Source organism: Phasianus colchicus, chromosome 3, assembly GCF_987193195.1.
Source record: "Phasianus colchicus chromosome 3, bPhaCol1.hap1.1, whole genome shotgun sequence".
NCBI classification, from domain to species: Eukaryota; Metazoa; Chordata; class Aves; order Galliformes; family Phasianidae; genus Phasianus; species Phasianus colchicus.
The window spans coordinates 79409650-79431855 of record NC_143438.1 but is presented as its reverse complement, the minus strand read 5'-3'; the positions used below and the strand labels follow the sequence as shown (position 1 = coordinate 79431855).

The 22206-nt window shown below is 33.9% G+C and overlaps 1 protein-coding gene across 4 annotated transcripts in view; it reads left to right on the top strand.

Annotated features, from left to right (window-relative positions):
• The window catches only part of CSMD3 (CUB and Sushi multiple domains 3), a 549229-nt gene that overhangs the window by 19122 nt on the left and 507901 nt on the right, over positions 1–22206 (top strand). The window lies entirely within an intron of this gene.

The following is a 22206-nucleotide window of genomic DNA, read 5'->3' as shown; positions in this document are numbered from 1 at the left end:
ATTATTTAGGGTCACCTGGGAAATGAAGTTGACAGTGTTGGGGTTCACCCACAATGCTGAGCTGGGACAATCTTCCAACTCTCCTCATCTCTCAGGTTCCCCCTCAATGCCTGACAGTGACAGGGAAGGGAATCCATCACTTTCCAGAAGGTATCTCCCTGCCGCCTTTCTGGCATGCCAGGAAGTTACTCCACCAGTTAATCTCTCTCTCATACTGCCTAATGGGCCTTAACTTCTCTACTTCCTCCTTGATCAATGCCACCATGCTGAGCAGATATTCCACCTGCTCACACTCACACTTCACTTCACCTGCCACCCTTCTCGGGCAGCAGCAGGCTCAGGCACTCTCTGCAGCTGGAGACCTGAACAGCCACTTTCTTGGGCTGGGCCTCTGTCTGCATCACCACAGTCTTTGTGGAGTGAGCTTGTTGCCTGGTGAAGACATGGTAAATCTGTGGTCTTGGAGACTGCCAGAGGTAAGTTAGTCTTCCAAGCAAGGAGGGACAGTACCTCTGTGCCCTGCCACACAAGCTACCACACCTGCTACACAGTATGTTACACACGCTCCGCATGCTGCACACATGCTGCCTTCTCCTCAGCGCACCTGGTGGGCAGTAACACATTGCCCCCTTCCAAAAGCTTTTTCTAAGGCAAGGGGGTGCATGTGGTTCCATTGCCCTGGCAACACTCATGTCATGACTGCTGCTTTCGCAAGAGCTGCTAGGCCGCTCTGCTTTCTCTGAGTTTCCCTTGCAAAGGGACCTCCCCAAACCTCCCTGTACCTTGCAATCAGTCTCTGAGGTTCTGGCCGGGATGGCTCCAAAGGAGTTAACCTTGGCGATTAAGCAAGGTAAACTCTACCTCTCTCACACCACATTTCATAAGATTTAACAGAAAAATTATAGATTCAGAAAAAGACACTGAACACTCACAGTACTTGGGAGAACTGTGAAGACAAAAGCAATAAAGCCCAGTTCAGAAAGTTAGGCTTATAATCAAAATGAGATGTCTAAATGACATATGAGTGTAAGCTATAAATTCCAGAGTGTCTCTGTCTTGAGAGCTCTGTATGTACAAGACAACAGAAATCCCAGCCCATAGCATTAACTGTGGTCAAGCTAGTGGAGCTCAATATATGAAGTATATAGAACATGGGACCTAACCTACATTTCTGAACTCCTGTTTTTGTCTTGATATCTTAAGAAAGAAGGGTCAGAGTAGCAACAATAAGTTCTCCGCAACACTGTAACATTTGACTTACAAGCAATCAACCTCATGAGGTCAAAATCCCAAACCACTGGAGAAGAGGACTGCTTCTATATGTTGCCTTCTCCATTATATAGAAGACTTATGAGTATTCTGTGGGCTGAATCAAAAAACTTTTTGTAGTTCTTCTGAAGTAGAATTATATTGCTGAGTACATTCATAGGAGACATAAATATTTTGGGGGAGTTGCAGTGAGTAGAGGTGATTTAGTTGAAAGTACTATTCTTTCTAGAATTTGAACTTAACTACGAATGCAGATAAAGTGTCAGGGACAGTGTGCTGTTACAGTTGCCATCATTCAGATGGGGTGTTATTGGCCTTTCTGTTCCTGAAAGATTGAACAGCATTTTTCATAGGATATTATTACTAGTCTTAACCTCTTGGCTAAATTCTGATTTGGATAATTAGTCTGCTATCTATATTCTCTAAACAAAGTACGTTAAATAACTTATATTTCTGTTCCTAATATTCTAAGGAGCATTTCTGTGATTTATTAAATAATAGTTCTGCTTAATCTTAAAGTTAACTGCTTCTAATACTAAGGGAAAGCGACTCTTTTAGAAGATGTGTTGACTACTTAGTGCTGAATGATAAATTGTACGGCTGCGTTGGCGGTGCTTGTCATGTAGGAAGAGTTCCTTAGTGCTGTACAAAAACAAAAGGAAACTACCTCCTTATCAAGATAGCTGCAATTTAATTTAGAGTTGATGGAAACGTTTTAGATAAACAATACAATATATTCAACTCAAGGAGATAAATATGAGTCTGGAGAAATCTACAAGAAAAGTTTTATGGATGTATCAAGAGTCTGAAGGATTAAATAAAGGCTTTTTATTCAAGACAAGGGATAAAAACATAAAACAGAGAAGAATTTAGAGAAATTCAAAGTGTACAAAATATATGGATTTCTCTCTTATAAGAAAAAAATCAAAGAGCCAAAAATTGGTTATTTGGACCTGTTATGAAGCCAGACAGTAACAGTTTTGTAACAAATGGTAGAAAAGGAAATGTTTCAGATATTGTAGAGTAAAAGATTTTATTAAGCATACATGACTCATTCTGTTCCTTGCTTTGATGTAAAAATAACAGAAGAATAAAATAATTTCATAATTAATCACATTACTGGTACATCTCCCTCTATAACCCACAGTATTTAGCAGCACTCACTATGAAAGTAAGACAAAGGAAGTAAAGGTACTCCACAGAACAGAAATGTTCTCTCTCAGAAAATGCACTAACACTCAGCGTCTTCATGATTTCTCTGTGACTGCTGACACAATTATTCTGAACTAGAACAAATGAACTCCTGTATAACTTCTTCAAATCTTATTTAAATCCTATTTAATACCATCCATCAACCCAGAGAGGACTTTTCCTCTTCATGAAGAAAGGACAGCAACATTGGCAATTTTGCTCATAATTGTTTAATTATGTATTTTGCAAACATTTGTATAGGTTCATGGGATACTTTTGGCTTTGTGGCTTTTATACAAAATAACATGCTTAATGCAAGATCATGACAATTCTGTAACTTCTAGTACTATTTGTCATTATTTTAGTTCAAAGTGGAAGAATAGTAACACGTTTCTCTTTAAAATGCATTCAGAATTGGTCATATCTGTTAAAAAATTATAATAATATCAAGCACATTTTACCAAATATTATGTATAAAGTACGTATTCATAGGTTTGATATACCTGGTTCTATGTTAGCATTATTTGTGTTTATAAATCTGAGAAATCATCTAGATCAGATTTAAGAAAAAATGTTGTTACTGTGCAGATTATGCTTTGACTGTAATCTCAAAGATTGAGAATTTCTTTATTTCTCTGATGTTACAAAAGCATAGAGACCTCTTGGCCTTGGTTATCATTATGAATTTATTGTTGCCAAAGTTACATTAACTGCTTTTTTGGAGTTCTCTCCATACACAATTTTCACAGTTCCTTCTTTGAATACGAAATTAATATATATGAGTGTAATACAATATGCACAGCTCCAAATTAAAATATAACTTCTTTCTTACGGGTAATGATCAGGGACCAAAAACCATTAAACAACTTCATTGGGTGGGTTGGTGAAACTTGAACTACTTTCATTTCTAATTTACCAGTAGATGGTAAAAAATTAGGATACACATTACAGTTTGAATAGTGCTTTGAACTCTTCTGTTTTTTTACAGTTACATAATAACTGGATTCAAGGGAATTATTGTCGTCCTTTGCTAGAGAAACAAATATATATATATATATAAAATATATACATATTGAAGTTAGTGAGTCAGATATAATTCTAATTAATTCCTTTAATCAGGTGGAATGAAAGAATTCATGAAAATAAATTTATATGCCCTTCATAGGATAATTATTGTAAGATAAAACTTCCAGTCACATAAATGGTGAAGTAAAAAAAAGAAAATAATGTCATCTAGCTTTTCTGAGAAGATGGGTGGTCCAACTCCAGTTCAGATAATGCAAAAATTCCTGCTTATGGTCAAATCATACTGAATAATTTATTGCCAAATTTACACCTATTTCTTCACTTATTTTCTTGTGTTTCATTATTGCATTCTCTGAAGAAAGGCAGCTAAATTTCTAATAATTAGATTAGACAAAGAGTGGAACCTCAGTGCCTCTTGTTTATGAATTTCAAAGATTCAAGTACAAACCTGAGAAAAAAAATATTCTATATTTGCAAAAATATGAAAAGCAAAAGTAATTATGATAAATTTCTACATATTGAAAAAACATTTTGTAGGTTATTAATTAATTCCATCTAAATTAAGTAACTTAATTTTGCCTTTTCTATGTAACTTCTCTTCCCCAGTACAGTTCAAAATTCTGAATATAGGAAGGGTTTGGGCTATGTCACCGAGATCAATTTATGTTACTGTTTCCATAATAATGAGAGTAGTAATAGTAATAATAACCCTTGTAATATTCTTTCATTTGATTGGCTTGATTGGCTAGTTGGCTTGTTCTTATTTGAGAAAAGCTTTGGAGATTTTCTTTTCCCGGGCATAATTCTGAGCTTTCACAAACAGTGGATGACTTCCTCTATTGGGACTGGAAAGCAAAAAGAACCAAACAATCCTTATGTGTGCATTTAGGACTAGTTCTTGCCTGACACCAGAGGCAAAGTCAAAGGACAGTCTGAATTTCAGTTTGTTGCACTTGCATACTTTTTGATCCTTTGGGCTTTGTGGTTTAACCCTAACAAGCAGCTAAGTACTACACCAATACTGCTAAGTCTCCACAATTGGTATGGGAGAGAACTGGAAAAGTGTGAGAAGTCAGATTGATAAAAAGACAGTTTATTATGTAAAGCAAATCTGCATACACAATTGAAACAAAATGAGGAGTTCATTCACTACTTCCCATTGGCAAGCAGATTTTGAGCCACAGCTGGTAAAGCATGTGTCATCATGCATAATGGTTGCTTGGGAAAATAATCACCATTGATTGGAATATCCCCTCTTCCTCCTTCTTTAACCCAGATTTAATTGTTGAGTATGTCATACATATACTCAAAGTATAGAATATCCCTTTGACCAATTTAGGTCAGCTAATGGCTCTGTCTCCTCCCAGCTCCTTGTGTATCCTTAGCCTCCTCGCTGGTAGGACAGTGTGAGAAGCTGAAATGTTTTTAACTCTGCTCTTCAGCAAATAAAAACACGGGGATAGTTTTACTACTATTTTCATAAAAATACTACTACTTTACTACTCAGCTTCATATGAGTCAATGTGAAAAAAATTAACTTGGTTCCAGACAAGACCCAGCCGTTGTGTTAAGAGTTGATACTTTCATGCTAATTCAGTAGCAAGAAATACAATCATTTGATGTCCTTCTGTCATTTTTTCCCCTCAGCAGTGAGATTTATCTGATGGTGAGCCAGCCTAGCCACCCACCTGCATGGGGCAAGCAGATCTGCAGGGAATGTCGTCTGCTTCTCTGTAGAACACAAAGCAGCCATGCAGGGTAAAGCATCCTCTGTGCTAAGTAGGCCATTTCCCACCATATTATAATAATTTCACACTAGGTTATATAGTGAGTTTTAAATGATTGAACATCCCCTTTGAACATTCAAAGATTTCCTACTATGCTTGTTCACTGTTATTGCTTTTTAGATAGCCTTATGGCAAATTAGTGGAATATACTGTAAGAAAAGGATCATCCACATCTTATTTGCATATAAACATCATATTATTTTCAAATTATCCACTATGCTTCCCATTTTTTTGTGATGTTTTCTACAGCCTGTATGAAGCCTGCCCATTCTATCAGTATTTCCCAATTAATGTTTTGTTTCATAATATAACAAATATTTTTTTTCTACTTTTATTTCCCCACTGAATATAAGAACAAAATTAGACAATGGTAAGAACATAAGCAACTCTTAATTATTAAGTTTTAGCAACTTGTACGGAAAAGTTAAGGTGGAAGTAATATAAACTTTCAACAAAAATGCAACTCTTAACTTTCTCACTGTATAGAAAATGCCTGAGGATGTTTTCAATATTACTATCTATGTAACTTCACCTAAAATTTATAGGAATTTTTTCAGGCTCATAATGCTTTTAGCAATAGCCCCCATACTTTCCACTCCGCTAGAGAAGAACAAGAGAATGTAGTCATGATGAAGCCCAGTTTCCCTAGTAGCCAGCTTCTTTACTTCAGTATGCACACGGGTCTCCTGGCTCTTGTCCATTACTACATTACTATATTGTGCTTGTATTATATGAAGTCATTTGTACTTTGAGGGACATGTGAATGGTAAGGGAATGGAAGGTGATTTTTCAAAGAGGAACATAATGAAAGAAAGCTAAACTATGTACAGTTACAAGTGCCTTCATTACTGACAATGTCTGAACTGAAGACATGCTGAGATATAATGGCGAATTGCAGCTTCAGGGAGCCATCTGTGGATCTCAATGCAAAATCATTCAACCCAGCAAACTTAAAGCAGAAGGAAGTCTATTCGAACTTCTTCAGCTGGAAAAAGACTTTCTAAGGAAGTTTACAGAAGAATAAGTGAATTTCCTTCATACATCATTTCTTTCTTACCTTGACCAACATTCTCTAGGCTCTGAACTGGTTTTCATGCCATATATGATGATAATATTGTACTTCTAATATAGAAAATGTTAATGCATATCCTGAAGAACACTTTGATTGCAAAATTTGAAAATAGGAAAATATGCAATTATGGCGGTTTTATATGCATGTTCTTGAATTTACTATCTGAAAAATATCGAAGGTAATCTGAGTTATTAGTACTTATAATGAAAAGTTTTGGAGCCTTGCTGTTAGCAATGAGATAGCGTTTAAGCTTTTGAAGCATACTGAGTTGCTTCATATTAATACATTTAAGACTAATATATGAAAACAAAAGGACCTAAAATATATAGAGAAACAAAATTAAACAGTTCATATGAAACTAGTAGTTGTCTCATTTAATCTTCAAGAGGTAAGTTTTCTAAAGTGTGCCTGGTACAACAATAATCTGTATTAACGAGCTTAAGTTTTCTTAGTTATTGTTAGTATTTTTTAATTATATTATAGTTATTAGACCAGCTCATTTTACAAAAGGACTTGCTGTTTTTGTTTGTTTATTTGTTTGTTTTTCTTTTTTTTTCTTTTTTTTTAATCTTTCTTTTCTCTGGTATAGCCTAGTGTTTTGTGATGACATTTCTTAAAAATTTTTCTTATGGCTTTGGTATGCCAACCCACATCTATAGTGTCTAGTATTGCTATAATCTTTAATGCATTTTTCTTGATACCAGAATCATCAGGGAAAATACTACCTATTACCTATAATTAACAGACAAACTCATTCTACAAATCAGCTATGTACCAGATTTTTAAGGGTACTTAGGCACCTAATGACTCAGGCAAATTTCTAGTAGAAATTTCTAGTACAAGTGATGAAAATCTGAATGTCTAAGTTCCATTATTTCAATAGATATTAGGTACTGCCTTTTTCAAAATTGCACTGTGGGCTATCACAGAATCACAGAACAGTATGGATTGGAAGGAAAGTTGAAAAGGGCCATCAAATCTAACCCCTCTTTGCTGATGCAAGTTCCCTATAGTAGGTTGAAATAAAGCATCCAGATGAGTTTTATCTGGATTTCCAGACCCTATAATAATTTAATAATCCTATAGGATTATTAAAATTTCCCGGGTGACGTTCCAGAATATTTTGCTTAAGCTGAAGCCACATCTTCTGATTCCATTTAAGCTGGATCTTTTTGTAATAGAATCATAGAAAAATGGAATAACGGAATAGTTTATGTTGGAAGGGACTTCGCCTACTTCCAAACTTCTTTTGTGAACAGGCTTCCAGCCACTAAATCAGGCACTTGGTCAGGCTGGTCTTGAACAGCTCCAGAGGTGAGGCATCCAGAAATTCTCTAGGCAGCCTGTTCCAACACCACACCACCTTCTCACTGAAAAATCTCCTCCTGACATCAGATTTAGATCTCCTCTCTTTTAGTTTAAAATCACTGCCCCTTGTCCTGTCATTATCCACCTGTGCAAAAAGTTGATTTCCCTCCTGCTTACCATTTTTTGTTTCTGAAAAATTTTGGTGTCATCCCTTTTACTATGTTAAAGTTTTAAATGATGCTAATTATTTGTGATTTGTATCAGTGATATTCAAAGCCACTGGAAAATTCTTTTATTCTCGGGTATATGAGAGTCACTAGAATTGATGAAAACGTACAAATAATTGTACCTCCATAGTATATATGCAAGCTTTGCCAAACAGTCTAGTAAAAAATAATGCATATTTCTTTTTTATTGTTATTATTTTATTTTTTTTAGCATGCTCTAAGAATGATTACTTTTTAAATTGCTTATTTGCCACATCTTCTCCTAACCTAATATCTGGTGACCTTAGACAAGTGCACACTGTACTGTTTAGCACCATCTCATTATTTCTTTGCACTATCTAGTCTTCATGCACTTATTATCTCTTTGTAGTTGTTTAGGATTTAGTCTCTTCAAATTAATACCTGAGTCTTTCTCTGTGCAGTGCAGCACATTTGTATATGTCAATACTTCAATAGTATTGTCATAAAATAATAATGTCAGCTAAGCATGTGGTTAATTCACTGGGTCTGATTATCTACTACTTTGAACACAGTTTCTATAAAATGATACCAAATAATAATTTTGTATTTCCAAACTCAAAAGAGATTGTGAACATTTTTCATAGACATCTGTAATAAAAGGAGATTGGCAGAGAACAATCATAGATTATCTCTATGGAGTTCTTGGTCTGGAAACTAACTGGATTTCAAAAATTTTGAATATTATAAGCATCTTTCAGTAGACTGGCTAATGATCAATCAGAATTCACAGAACACACATAACCATAGTCTATGGAATTAGGACTAAAGTATTGTTTGTTTGTTTGTTTTTAAGTTATTTCTCTTATCATCACAGAGAACTTAAGACTGTAGGAGAAAGCCTGTCATTTTTTATAAAGTTATCAATTTGTAATGAATAAATTTTTAGGATTTCTTGGAGGATTTTTTTTTCTTTTATGTAACAATGAACAATCAGCTTTGTATATATTTTTTGTATAAATGAGCCCCCATTTCTTTACTTTTTACATTACTTCCCCGTTATTTGAGAAGTTATACCTACTTCTGAAAGGCTCAAATATTCAGAGGTGCTTCAATTTAAATTTCATTTGCATCGGTATTTTTACAAGTATTAAAAGTTGCTGTGGTATCATCATGAAAATGTGTGTAAGATGTTAATTATTTTTAGCTCCAAGTTTACATTTTTCATACTACATCTGTGTATATCACCATATCACTGTATAGTGATAATTCCTCCAAGCAGTTGAAAATCAAAACAGATGTACAGTAATGAAGACTTCAGCTCCAGTATTTGTTTTGCACTTCCATATTCAATGTCTAAGGTTTGGGTAGATGTCCTTGTACACAGAGGTTAAGATTACATCCATTACAAGTTCAAATTAGTATAAACTTCATATAAAGTTTTTTTTTTTTTTTTTTTTTTTTTTTTAATAACTGTTTCTGAAGTTTGAAGGTTTTTGTCCTTATTTGTATTATAGTTGTATTGGCTAAAAGCAGTTACAGTACTGAAGTTAGGGAATTCTACTAATGAAATTAAAGCCATCTGTAGTTTTGATATACAAATCAAGAGACCGGAGGAGAAATCATCTAAGTGATTGTGAGTATTTGAACCAGGATTGCATTGTAGCTGGCATTCTTCATCTCCTCTTATGTTCCAATGAATTATTTTTTTTTTCTGTCTTCTTTTTTTTTTTTTTTTTTTTTTCTGGGCAGTAATAGAATGACTACAAATGGAGAACTGGAGAATGTCCAAGAAACATAGTCCAGTGTTTAGGGAACTCTAAAAGACAATTGAATTCCCTCAGGCAGAATTGAAAATTTCTGAAGCAGGAAGAATGCTGTAATTATAAGCTTCATTCTAGTGTTTCTGTTTTCTATTGTTATTGTTATCTGAGGATTTTTAAGAACAGAAAGGGGAACAGAGCACTACATTTGCTATCTGTATTTAGAGTAAAGTTGTGACCCTCATATCACTTCATAAGAGACCTGGTCTGTTCAATGTATTTGGAGAATACCTGCTAGTTCATGAAGAAATGAAGAAATTAATGGACTTGGTCTTCTATAGGGTCAAGTCCAGGCAAAATACGATCTAGTTGTTCAGCTCCTCAAACAAAGCAACGTGGAAGTACAGCAAAGCATGTTCAGACTGAACTTTAGGCATCTGAGGAACTTTTACAGAAAATACTGAGTACACTTGAGCATATTTTCTTTAAAAAAAAAAATTAAAAAAAAAAAAGGGGAGTGGGGTGGGCATCAGTAGAAGAGATTCTGGATGACAACTTTTATAGAGGTCAAATTCAGATAACAAAACCCATTTTATATAGTGTTGAGGAATACACTGGAAGATCGGGCAGTATCTTACAACATAAATCCATAGAAATTACTGTATAGATAGCTTAAGTAACCAATCTATCTCTTCCTAATATTGCTGAGAGTCCTATCTTAGAATGTTATTTGTAGAATTTGTTCTGATTTACATAAATAGCTTCATTTGGAAAATCCAAATGTATTAAGCAGGAATAGAAAGCAAATCCCAGAACCATGTCATGAATTATGCTGATTTACACCGGATGACAACTTGTGTGTCCTGAAGCTCTATACAAATCTCTTTGTGAATATCTAATCTTTATTACTCTTGGCTAAAGGAGTCCAGGCTTTTAAGATTGTAACAGGTAATGTTCTTTTTTTTTTTATGTTGGTCAAGCTGACCTAGGAATTTATATCTTTTTTTCAGAGGGCTCAAAACCTTAGAAGTACTTTAATTGTAGTTGCATTTATGGTTTAAAAAGCAACTTATTTAATCTCCAACTCAGTGTCATATTTCTTTGTTCCTCAATGCCTTCTAAAAACAACTGCAGGTAAAAAAGAATACTTGTGTAGCATCACCACTTATTCGTAGACAGCAAATCATGGCCATATGATTATGCTACTTTTCTGTGTGATCCATTGTTCTAACTTTTGGAGACTTGTCAGCTGGAGAACTGGGAAAAGATTTCACTTTTTCTATAAAAGAACAGTTTTTTGACTATGTCAAAATAATTGTGTATATGCATCATAAAGTAATTAAGAAAAATGTTCAAGTTAAAATACTTTTCCTTAATATTTTTACACAGTGAATTGTTTTTGAGTAACCAGGATTAAGCAACTATTGCTGAGTAATGTACAGTTTCTTCCAGGATTTATACTTCCTTGTGACCTCTCTCAATTTGCCGGATGAATATTTGAAATACTGTGCTGATCTTATTTTCATGTTGGTGTCTATTCCTTCTTTCTCCCTAGTTTTGTAAACTACGAATACATTAGAAGTAATTCACTGGCTGTGCTAGAAACGGTTACATGCAAAAAAACAGTAACGGCTCTGTTTCTTATAGCTGAGATCAAGCCAAAACAACTCTTTGTGCATTAGGGATTAAACCTTCTCTATTTTGTGCTACAACGTCTACAGAGAAACTTGGCATGCACGTGAACCTTCTTTATCATGTATATTGCTGGGAGAGAGAGCTGCTTTCATTTACTGTAGACAACTGAAATTAAAACAGCTGGACCTGTTTTGTTTATGGTTTTTTTTTTGTTTGTTTGTTTTTTAAGAAAGAAATGTTCACAGCAATAGTAAAACAGCAATATTTCACTGCTAAGGAAAGGAATTGGATGCAGTTACTTTGCCTTACAGTTAGTGCATTTTGAAAATGAGAATTCAGTCTTTCAACTCACTCTGCTACTCTTGAAAGGCTTCTGACATCATGTTTCTTGCATTTGCTAATTAGCTCTCAAATTTGATGAGTTTAGAAATCTTATGCTTATAGGTCTAAATTTTCTTGAGGTTAATAGAGCATATGAATTCTGAATTGCACCAATTTCATTGTATATAATAATTCTCATTACAAGTTAAATGCAGATATTCTGATTGCATTATGGTTCTAATGCATGCTATCATGTAAAATAAATGTTCAGACCTTTACTTAAGAATCAATAATTTCTTGCTTTGCTGAAAACATACTTAATAAGAAGAAAATATTTTTCATTCCCCACAAGCTTAATCCTAAACACTAATTAATATTTGCAAAAGATTCTATGATCTTGAAAAGAAAATCTAAGGAACATTAGTAAATAGCTATATTTTATGCTTCATAATATCTATCTATATATTTTCACTTCTAAGTCTGTCTCCATCAACCGAAGTTTAATTTCATTTGCAATAAAATAATAAAATAACTCTTTCCTGTTTCTTTCTTTTTTTTTTTTTTTTTTTTTTTCCTAGTGAACTGATAGAAAAACTCCTGGGACATGCAGACTAAATTCTCCATATGTAAATTTAATTGTGTGCTTAGATTCAGTTACATGTGTAGTAGAGAACAAACAGAATTCACTTGCTCCCTTATTGGTGTTGTCTAACCCTCTTATATCCAGAGGCCATGTAAAAAAAGAAAACATACTGTAAGCTGGAGCAGAGCTGTGGCTTTTTTTAGGTAAAAGCTTAGGTTGCCTCCAGCACTTTTTTTTTTTTTTTTTTTTTCCCTAGCAATTCTAAAGTAACTTCAGCCAGATTGTTTAGAATTTACAGAGATCAACTTGTGGCCTCCGTATCTACTTCTATTAAGCACTTACTTTAAAAAGTTGGAAAAATGTGCATGCAATGACTTTTTATATGTGGAAGAACTGGCTTTGCCTTCAGAAATTAGATAAACTACTAGTAAGCAAAAGTGCTTATACAATGAATACTGAGTTACAATTTTTTGAGATATCTCTTAGATGTAGAATTATATACTTGAATTTATGTTGTAGTTATTACCTCCTAGAAATTAATGCTGTGTTCTATAACATATTTCCCAGAGATAACCTCCAAGAATATTTTAGAGCTGAAGTAATTCCAACTGAAGGAAAAGATACTTTTTTTTTTAATTGCTGTTTGTTATTACATTATTGGCTTATTAGGTAAACTGGAGATATACTTGAAAGCACACTGAACGGAATAGAAAATTTGAAAAAAAAAAAAAAAAAGTGAAATACAAAGAAAACAAATATTATCCTTACCTGGAAAGAATTTGTTCCTGTTTGATAGTAGAATGTGTCTTCAGTAGTCTTATGGACAAAGATGCTGTTGTACAAAAATCAGTGATAGATCAGCACACATTTTTAATTAAGAAATTAAATTTAAGTTCTTCAATTATAGTGGCTTTTTTTTCCTATTTTTTGTTTCAAAGAAGTTTCTCAGATTTTAGTGTATGAAATATCCCTGTGCAACAAATAACAGTTACTGCTTTTTTTTTTCTACTTGTTCAGATAAAAACAAATAAATAAATAAATGGACAAAGGGATCGAAGAATTTGACCATAGTTTGGTTTTGTGTGATGAAATGACTGAGAGATCTTTACTGTATTATTATCATTTTTTAAAGCAGAGGGAATAAACTTTTGAATCTCTTTAACCTGAGGTTGCTTGTTTCTTGCATTGCTACCAAATAATTGCATACTTACAAGTCTATTTTTTATGATTTATGATCTGCTAATGACAAGGTTTTCTTACCTTGGTTCTGTTGCCATCCTATTAAATATTCAATTCAACTCTTTTTTTTTTTTTTTTTTTTTTTTTAAATTAAAGTATCATGTTTCCCAGTCTTTTCTCAATCATTTCCATCTCCACTCAGAAGACTCAGACTCATTACCTTTTCATTACTGTAAACTGTCTATAGGCCACAATTAATTACTAATTATCCAGCACCATCCATCAGTACTCAAAACTGACCCATTATTTTGAAAAACTTTCAGGCATTACTTGCTCCTGTGTGACTCTGTTTCATTTAAACATGGCTTTAGATTTCATAGCATCTCAGGGTCTCCTATTGTTGGAAGATAAACTGAGTAATTAGAGCAAAATCTAACTATTCATTTCAGTGAGAACTTAGCCAGAAAAATTGACTGCAAACTGTAGGCTATTTGCCTATGATAATAAGCTAGTTTACAAACTATAAAGCATGTGGTGTTGTTTTTGTTGTTGTTTTCGGTATGATTGTTTGCTTTTAGCTTCCAAATAAAAATAAAATAAAATAAGAATATGTCATGGATTGACTTTACAAGACGTGCACATCTTCCCTTGGCAAAATTTAGGGAATTAGATTTTGAGAACCTATTCTTGGTCTCATTTCAGACACTTATAGTAACTGCAAAAGAAAGGAGCTCTGTCTGTGCTGAGTGCTGCTGAAAAGCCTATTTCTCCTTTTTAGTAGGACTTACCCATTTGTTTTCTGTGTACAAAGCCTCATATAAACAACTTAAGGGGAAAAGCCATGACTCTGGAGTAATATTAAACATTTCATTAGAGCCAACAAAGAGTGACATGAAACTGTAGCTTTAGACAAATCCTTAAAGTCTCAAAAATGCTACATCTCCACTTGAGTTAAAAATGTCTAAACTGAATGAGAATTAATGAATTAACATGACTTTGAGAGGGAAAAATAGCAAAAAATGCTTGATTCTAACAATTATGGATCTATTTTTATTGCTCCTTTTATATGTACATCTGCAGCTGTTTTTTTTTTTGTTTGTTTGTTTTATTTGTTTTTTAAATAAACATTTTATGCTTTAATTTCAATGAATTATCTAAAATGTATAAAACTTTTAAATCACAGTCAGAACCACATTTTCCTCCTGCACTCTTGTACTGTGCTTGAAACTGCATTTTGAATGAGTTTGTTAAACAGTGTGTTGCATATTTTGAATTTGAAAATTCTTTAAGTGGGTAAAAATATAACTGCAGTGCTAATTAAAGATTGTCTGGATTTATCTCTCTAACTTTCATACTCTGGCCTGTAAGAATTTTTTCCCTCTTCCCCCACTCGGTGAAGTTAATTGTTCTTTTGATAAAAAAGATTGTTCTGATTATTTTAAAACTGTATTTCTTAGCATAAGGGGAAAATATTTTCTGTAACCATCTCAACAGTTCAAAATATTTTTAAACCAAGAAATCTAAAGAGACAACTTGAAAGTAAGTTTTGGGAATATTGAGTATGACAGCAAAAGCAGGGAGAGTGATGGTGGTGAAACGTGTATATAGTTCTGCTATATTTTTCACAGTACCTGAAAAATTTAAGCAGGATATTTTATAGGAAAAAAAAAAAAGGGTAAAAACATTCAATTTTTTAACATTTTTATCTTATTTTAGATACTCTAATTAAACCACCACAATATCCAATGCACCAAATGCACTAACACAGGCAGCATTTCTATTGCTGCTAGTTGAGGAAAAGGAAAGGAGGATTTGGGAAGTGGCTGCTCTAAGTTGCGTTAATGTGGATAGAATGAATAAGTCTGAATTGCTGCTTTTGTGTGGAAAACCGTAATCGTACAGGTTCCAGAAAAGTCAATCTCTATAAAGCTATGACATTCACTTCAAAACTGTCCATATTTTTATTTCATTGTCTTCTTTTCTATGTTTTATTTTTATTCCCTGTGCTTCTCCTTATCTCTTCATTCTGTGACTAATTTCAAAAGATAGTATTTTTCTCACCTTTCTCAGAGAAATTCTATCCACAGCAGGATGATTTATTTCCATGTGTTTATACAATTTTTCAAAAGTGAAGATACTTCATTTTGGCTTAAATCTGTGTTGTAAAAATAACCCTGCCAAAGAATGCTGTGGAGCAACTGCAAGCAGAGTTGCTTGTGTGTGTTCCAAGGCAAACTGTCAAGGGAAGAAAGGGAAAGCTGCAGGAAATGAGGAGAAAGATCTTTGCATTGCCCAAAATGGAGCTTTCAGATATGAGCTGTGTGAAAAATCCATAAGTCTTCTAATTTAACTCTATTAATTATTAGCTTACACTTGGGAGTGAAGTAAATAATAACAAAATACATACAAGAACATCCCTAGAGTAGACTAGTGTATCCCAAAATCTGGTTATCAGTACTAGTTAATACGATTGAAAAAGTAGAACAAAAATTTTATTCTTCTTTTATTTTTTTTCTCTTTTTAAAATCTTCCCCCCCCCCCCCCCCCCCACGACTCTTCAAATAATGTTTTAGGCAGAAAGTAGAGTGGAGTCCACATCAAATTCATTCCATCTGTGGAACTTAATATAAGTCTTTGTATCCCAGGAAATAAAAAAATTCTTCAAACTCCACTTACTTCCTAGGTTTACTTTCTAAGCCAGAAATTTGTCCTACTTGTTTGTCATATATGCAACAACACTGCAAGCAGCTTGCAAATTGCTTACTATTGTCAGTGACATTGCTAACTTCTTCTTACATAGTGAATCATGCAGTAATCAGCTTAATTTAGTGCAAGCAGGATTATATTCCTTTGAATATTACAGGTACATTATATGAATACAAATTATAGCAACAGAGAGAAGCCAAATAGTCTACTGAAAGCTATATATGCTATTCAAGCTATATATGCTATTCAGCACTCTTTGCCTCTGGTAACAAAGTTGGATGAGACATTTTGATAAGTAAAGATAGGACTTGTCCAGGGGCTATTCACTACTCATGAAGCATGACTTCAGTGACCTATTTCATAGTTTTAAATATAGATTTTATTTTGGATTGCTTGATTACTAGGTTGTTTTTTTTTTCAAGCAAGGATAGCTAAGACCAAAGTTTAAACTAAAGTAATTATTTCTGAACATCTCTAAAATGTTGCATTTGGGATGAAATTAAACCTCCTTGTCTCTGTCTGTGCCTTTAGGCTGTGTTCAAGCATGCCACAGGAAGATAAAAACCACGTTAAGCTAATTTGTATTATTTAGGAATTAGGAATTCTCTATGGTTATGTCATCTATATTTTTCAAGGCAGGCTTTGCTATGTTTTAAATCCATATTTATTTCCAATAAAGGGAGTCTTCCAAAGAGATGAAAAGGAGGATGCTGTATCATGCCTACAGTAGATGTTACATTCCTGATAGAATTGGTGTGATGGATAGCCTGTGTTCCAGTTTGCCTACAAGTCGCATGAAGGTGCCAGTGCAAAAGTAGGCGAATGTCCCTATGCTTTCTTACTCAGACAGCTGGGGCTCACATTTCCAACCAGTTTTCTAGTTTTCTATGGCAAGGTCTTCATTGCTCTTGGTTTGGTTTGGTTTGGTTTGGTTGCACTTCAAACAGTTTTGCATCTCTAGTAGCATTTTAACAAATGTCAGAGTATTGCTGGAGGTTACAGAGGTTTCCATTTAATTTTGGTGGCTTTTGCAAAAATAAGTAAGAAGAAATCCTAAACATTGCTTTTCTTCCTATGTCAGCAGAAAGGTTGAAGAGGAATGAGATGGACTGCTAGATAATAGAAAATCCACCCAAATGACTGAATAACTTGTCTTGGAGGGAAAAGAAATTGCAATTAAGTCTTAAAATTTACTAGATAATTTAACTCCAAAATCCAGTCCTGAGTGACCACACTTTATTAATATGCTTTTCATGCAATTACTAGATCTTGTTATATTTTTCAGAGGTTATATTTTTTCTAGTTTCGTAATATCCTTAGTTGTAGTACAGAACTGTATTATCTTTTTGAGTACTCATTTCATTCACACTTAAAATCAAAAATGATGTAAAACCTCTTAATCACTGCAAGTTCTAGTACTTTTGAAAATTAGCCATTGGTTTATTTGAAAATATTGCCTGTGTAACTTTAAAAGCAAAGTTTCAATGGCTTAATAAAGTAACATATTAAAATACTAAAATACTATCTTTAAAATGGATGGAAAAGCATTATGTCTATACAGTTTATATGCACTTAAGTAATATTTATTGACTGTCAAATTCTATAGCATATAAAGTCTATAAGAATAATAATCTATAGATTGGATCTTTTTTTGTTATTGTTTCCCTAGTAATATACTATTCACTTCCTTGAAATGTCTAATATTTTGAACCACTAGAAGAAAACAAAGTTTTCTTTCAATGGAGGAATGGCTTCATATTCATTCAGAGTATTGTTTAAGTTTCTGATTGCCAGGGTATATTGAATCAATGTTGAAGTAACAAGGATATATATTTATAAATATCATTTCTGTTGCAGCTGTTTTTATACTAAAATTATTTTAATCTCCATTATAGTAACTTATTAATGATTTTAAGCAGGCTTCATTCTGGATCCATTTAATTCTCGATCTGGGTAAAATGCTGCAGCTTTATAAGTAGCTGTTAATGTAATTTCTTGTGTGCGAGACTTTTGGTACTGTCTAAGAGACATAAAATTTCCCATTTAGTAGTATTTCTATAAATCAGGAGTAGGATCATTGATTTCAGTTACTCAGCATTTATGATGAGATGAAACTGAGAGTATAATTTCTGCATTTAACCTTGACAAAAACACACATAGTCTAAGTTTACTTGAATGAAGTTGTCAGGAAATTTAAAGTTCATATTGATAAGTGGAGAACAGTGATATCCTGCAAGGTGAAAGGCAGAATAAATAGATGAATAACTAGTTTAAATTAGATAAATCACAATTTGACCTATTTTTCTTCTGATAAATCTTCTGTTCTGAACTTTCTTCATCTCTTACCATAAATAGATGTATTCAGAGAACATAATATCACCAAATACATTTTAGGTGAATAAACTGAAGTATGGATTGCTCTTCATTTTGGCTAATACATAAATTATGTATTTATGGATCTGGTTTGTGTCACTTGACTCAATGAAAACAGAAGAATAAGGCCTGCAGTCTATTAGGGCAAGAAAGTCAATAAGCGCTTATTCTAATAATTCAGTTTCAGTATTTATGGTGAACCATAGAATCATTTGGGTTGGAAAAGACCCTCTAGATATAAAATCCAAATATCAACAACACTACAAGTCCATCTCTAAACCATGTCCATAATCACAGTAGCCACACATATTTGAGAAACCTCAAGAGATAGTTATTCCACCACCTCAATGAGCAGCTAGTTTCAGTGCCTAACCACACTTTTCATGAATAAATTCTTCTGATGTTCAATCTAAAACTTTGCTAAAATATCTTGAAGACATTTGCTTGTGTTTTATCACTTATCACCTGAGAAAACAGAACAACACTCTCTTTGATACAACCTCATCTCAGGTAGTTGTACAGAGTAATAAGGTTTCTTTTCAGTGTTCTTTTCATAATGAATAAGTCAGGTTTCTTCACTTCTTATATGTTCTTATTTTCTGATCTATTCACCAGCTTAATTGTTCTTTTCTACACAAGAGCAACTCGATACCCTTTTAGTACTGAGGGGGCCAAAATTAACACAAGATGCCTGAAATAAAAAAAAAAAGGGTTATGAGGAGGTAGCTAAAATGTAGCTTCAGGAATATATGTAACAGGTGAAACTGGGTAAAGGAACCCAGTTGTATGCAGTGAAAACTTGACTGGGGCTTAATAGCTAATAAGATTATAGTAAACAGTCTTATAAAGTATTAATATTCACTGAATCATAGAATGGACTGGGTTGGAAGGGACCTCAGTAATCATTAAGCTCCAACCCCCCTCCTGCAGTCTAGGCAACCAACCTTCATATCTAATACTAGACCTGTCTGCCCAGGACCTCATTCAGCCTGGCCTTGAACACTCCAGATGGGGCATCCACAGGCTCTCTGGGCAGCCCGTTCCAACACCTCACCACTCTCATAGTAAAGAACTTCCCCCTCACATCCTATCTAAACCTTCCGTCCTTCAACTTATACCATTTCCCCTTGTCCTGCTGTTATCTGTCCTTTCCAAGAGTTGATTCCCCTCTTGTTTGTAGGCTCCCTTTAGGTACTGAAAGGCTACAATTAGGTCACCCCACAGCCTTCTCTTCTGCAGGCTGAACAAGCCCAGCAATCTCAGACTGTCTTTGCAGGGGATGTGCTCAAACCCTCCAATCATCTTTGTGGCTCTCCTCTGGACCCTCTCCAACAGCTCCACATCTTTTCTGTATTGGGGGCTCCACATCTGGACACAGAACTCCAGATGGGGTGTCACGAGGGCAGAGTAGAAAGGAACAATCACCTCGCTGTCCCTGCTGGCCACCCCTCTTCTGATGGAGCCCAGGATACCATTGGCTTCTGAGCTGCAAGAGCACACTGCTGGCTCATGTTAAATGTTAAGGTTTTTCCTGGAGTATTCTTCCAGGAAAACAATCCATATTTTTGTTTGCGTCTGGAAAGTACTATGCAGTTTATGCTGCTTTATAAATAATGCTATAGAATGTTCTTTGAGCCTCAGCCTTGACAGTTTCAGCCAAAAGTTTATTTTAAAGCTACCTTATTCTCCATATATATGATTTTTACAACTGTTGTTCTTGAAATACTTTTTATTTTCTGTTTCATAAATAAGAATTCCTTGTGATTTGTATATAATTATATTTGGAAATGTTTTCCCATTTTCCATTACTCTCATTGAACTATGCTCCCTTTCCATAAAATAACAGAAGATGATAGCATGAAGTTCCTATCTGGGTCTTCACAATTAAACTGAATAGAGACAAAAAAAGGCAACTTAAAAGAAAAGTTCCTTTCCTCTGCAGAGACTTGTTTCTTCAGGCTTTCCTGAGGATTTTTGTACAGTAAATAGGTTATTCAAATCCAAGTATTGAAGCTGTCACTCATCATGAAAATTTCAGCATGGAAACATATTTTCTCCTCTGTTGTTGAGACTATTTGTGATATACATTAGGCCACATTTGTATGTATGTACATCCCTCTTATGGAAAGATATGAGCTTGTTCTGGACAACTTTGGTTGTTTGCTGTTTGTTTTTTTTTTTTTACTTCACCCTCATTTTCCTTGTATGTGACACTAAATGATTACTTCGTAACTATTATGTATTTAGCCTAATAGAGAAGTGTCAAAGGAACAAATATTCATCCAGCATTTTTTTCAACGGTGCATAAACAATTTGTTTATGGCATCCACAGAAGTCTAAACCTTAACTCACACATCTAAATTTTTTTTTATGGCAAAATATACCAGAGGTAGAAAACCTTTTTTTCTTTCCTACTTTAGGGATGAATGAGCTGTTTTTCATTCAGTCACTATGTTATCAATATCATCAGGCAGATTCTTTGATTATAATGTGGTTTTTATAATTTTTTTTCACTGATAATTATGTTGCAATCCCTGTAGTATGGATAAAGTGCTTCCAATTTTAGAACTAGTTACTTAATCTTGAAGAAGTACATTCTGTACATCTTGATGTTGTGAATTTTGGCCTTATAAAAAGATGTCAAGTTATGACAATTATATTTACACTTTTAATTACATTTACACTTTTACCCAGTCTTGTAGAAGTTTAAAAGAATCCCTTCTACATCCCTCAGTTTTTACGATCTCTGCATGCCTGTGGTGAGCAAGATAGAGTGAACAGAACTCCTAATATTTTGTGTGGTTTCTTGAATCAGGAAGGGCTGAATAATCAGAACAATAAATTGGAATAGGATATCAGAAAGATGACATTAGATCGCTTTCTTATATTCATAATTTACTTACAGAATGCTGTATTAAGATCTGAGTATAGATTACAGGTAAGACTAAATTATTTTTCTGGTTCATGATATTATGTCAGTAAAAATTAGTTGGTATTATACACATATATGTACTAATTCCATCATAGTTAATTTTGTAATTTATATGATTTTTACTAGCTAACCTTGGAGATTAAATACAGAGCTGTCATACAATGCGTTGATTTCATTTTCTGCAACATCAAAACTCTAATGTCAGTCATCTTTCCCAGAGCAAATCATCAAGAAATTAATTTAGGATATGCATATTTCTTCAAACTACCTGAATTTTAATGGTACATGAAAACTGGCATATTAGAACAGAGTAGAGTTTTGGCCTATCACTTATAATGGAAAGAAACACAAGCCTAAGAGCAGACTTGAGATATGATTCTAGAGGCATGTGCAGATGCTGTGGAAAAGAATTCTCCTCAAAATTGCATATCAGGGTAAGTAACTAAGTAATATTTTCAATATTCACCCACAAGGCCTATAATTATAGGTGAATAGCCTTCACACTACTGCCCAACCTGCAGACACCACTACAGAAAAATTCCCCTGAGTATCTACTAAATAAATGAGAGATAGATCTATTCCCAGAAAGTCTGGAAGCAATGTACAACTTCACAGTAGCACAAAATCTCAAAATGGTTGATTTAGGAAGCAACCTCTTCAGATCAAATAATTTAGACATAATTACTGAAGGGTTCAAGTAGGAAAAAGTCAATGGAAAAGGATTACATTGCATGAAAAATGACACTGCAAAGTACGTTTACTTCTCTTTCATAACCATGGATTTTGCCAAGTAAGTATTTCATGGCAGTTTATATCTTAGCTTGATAAGATCTCAGAAAAATACTCCACTGCTGTGATAGTTTACTCATTGACTTT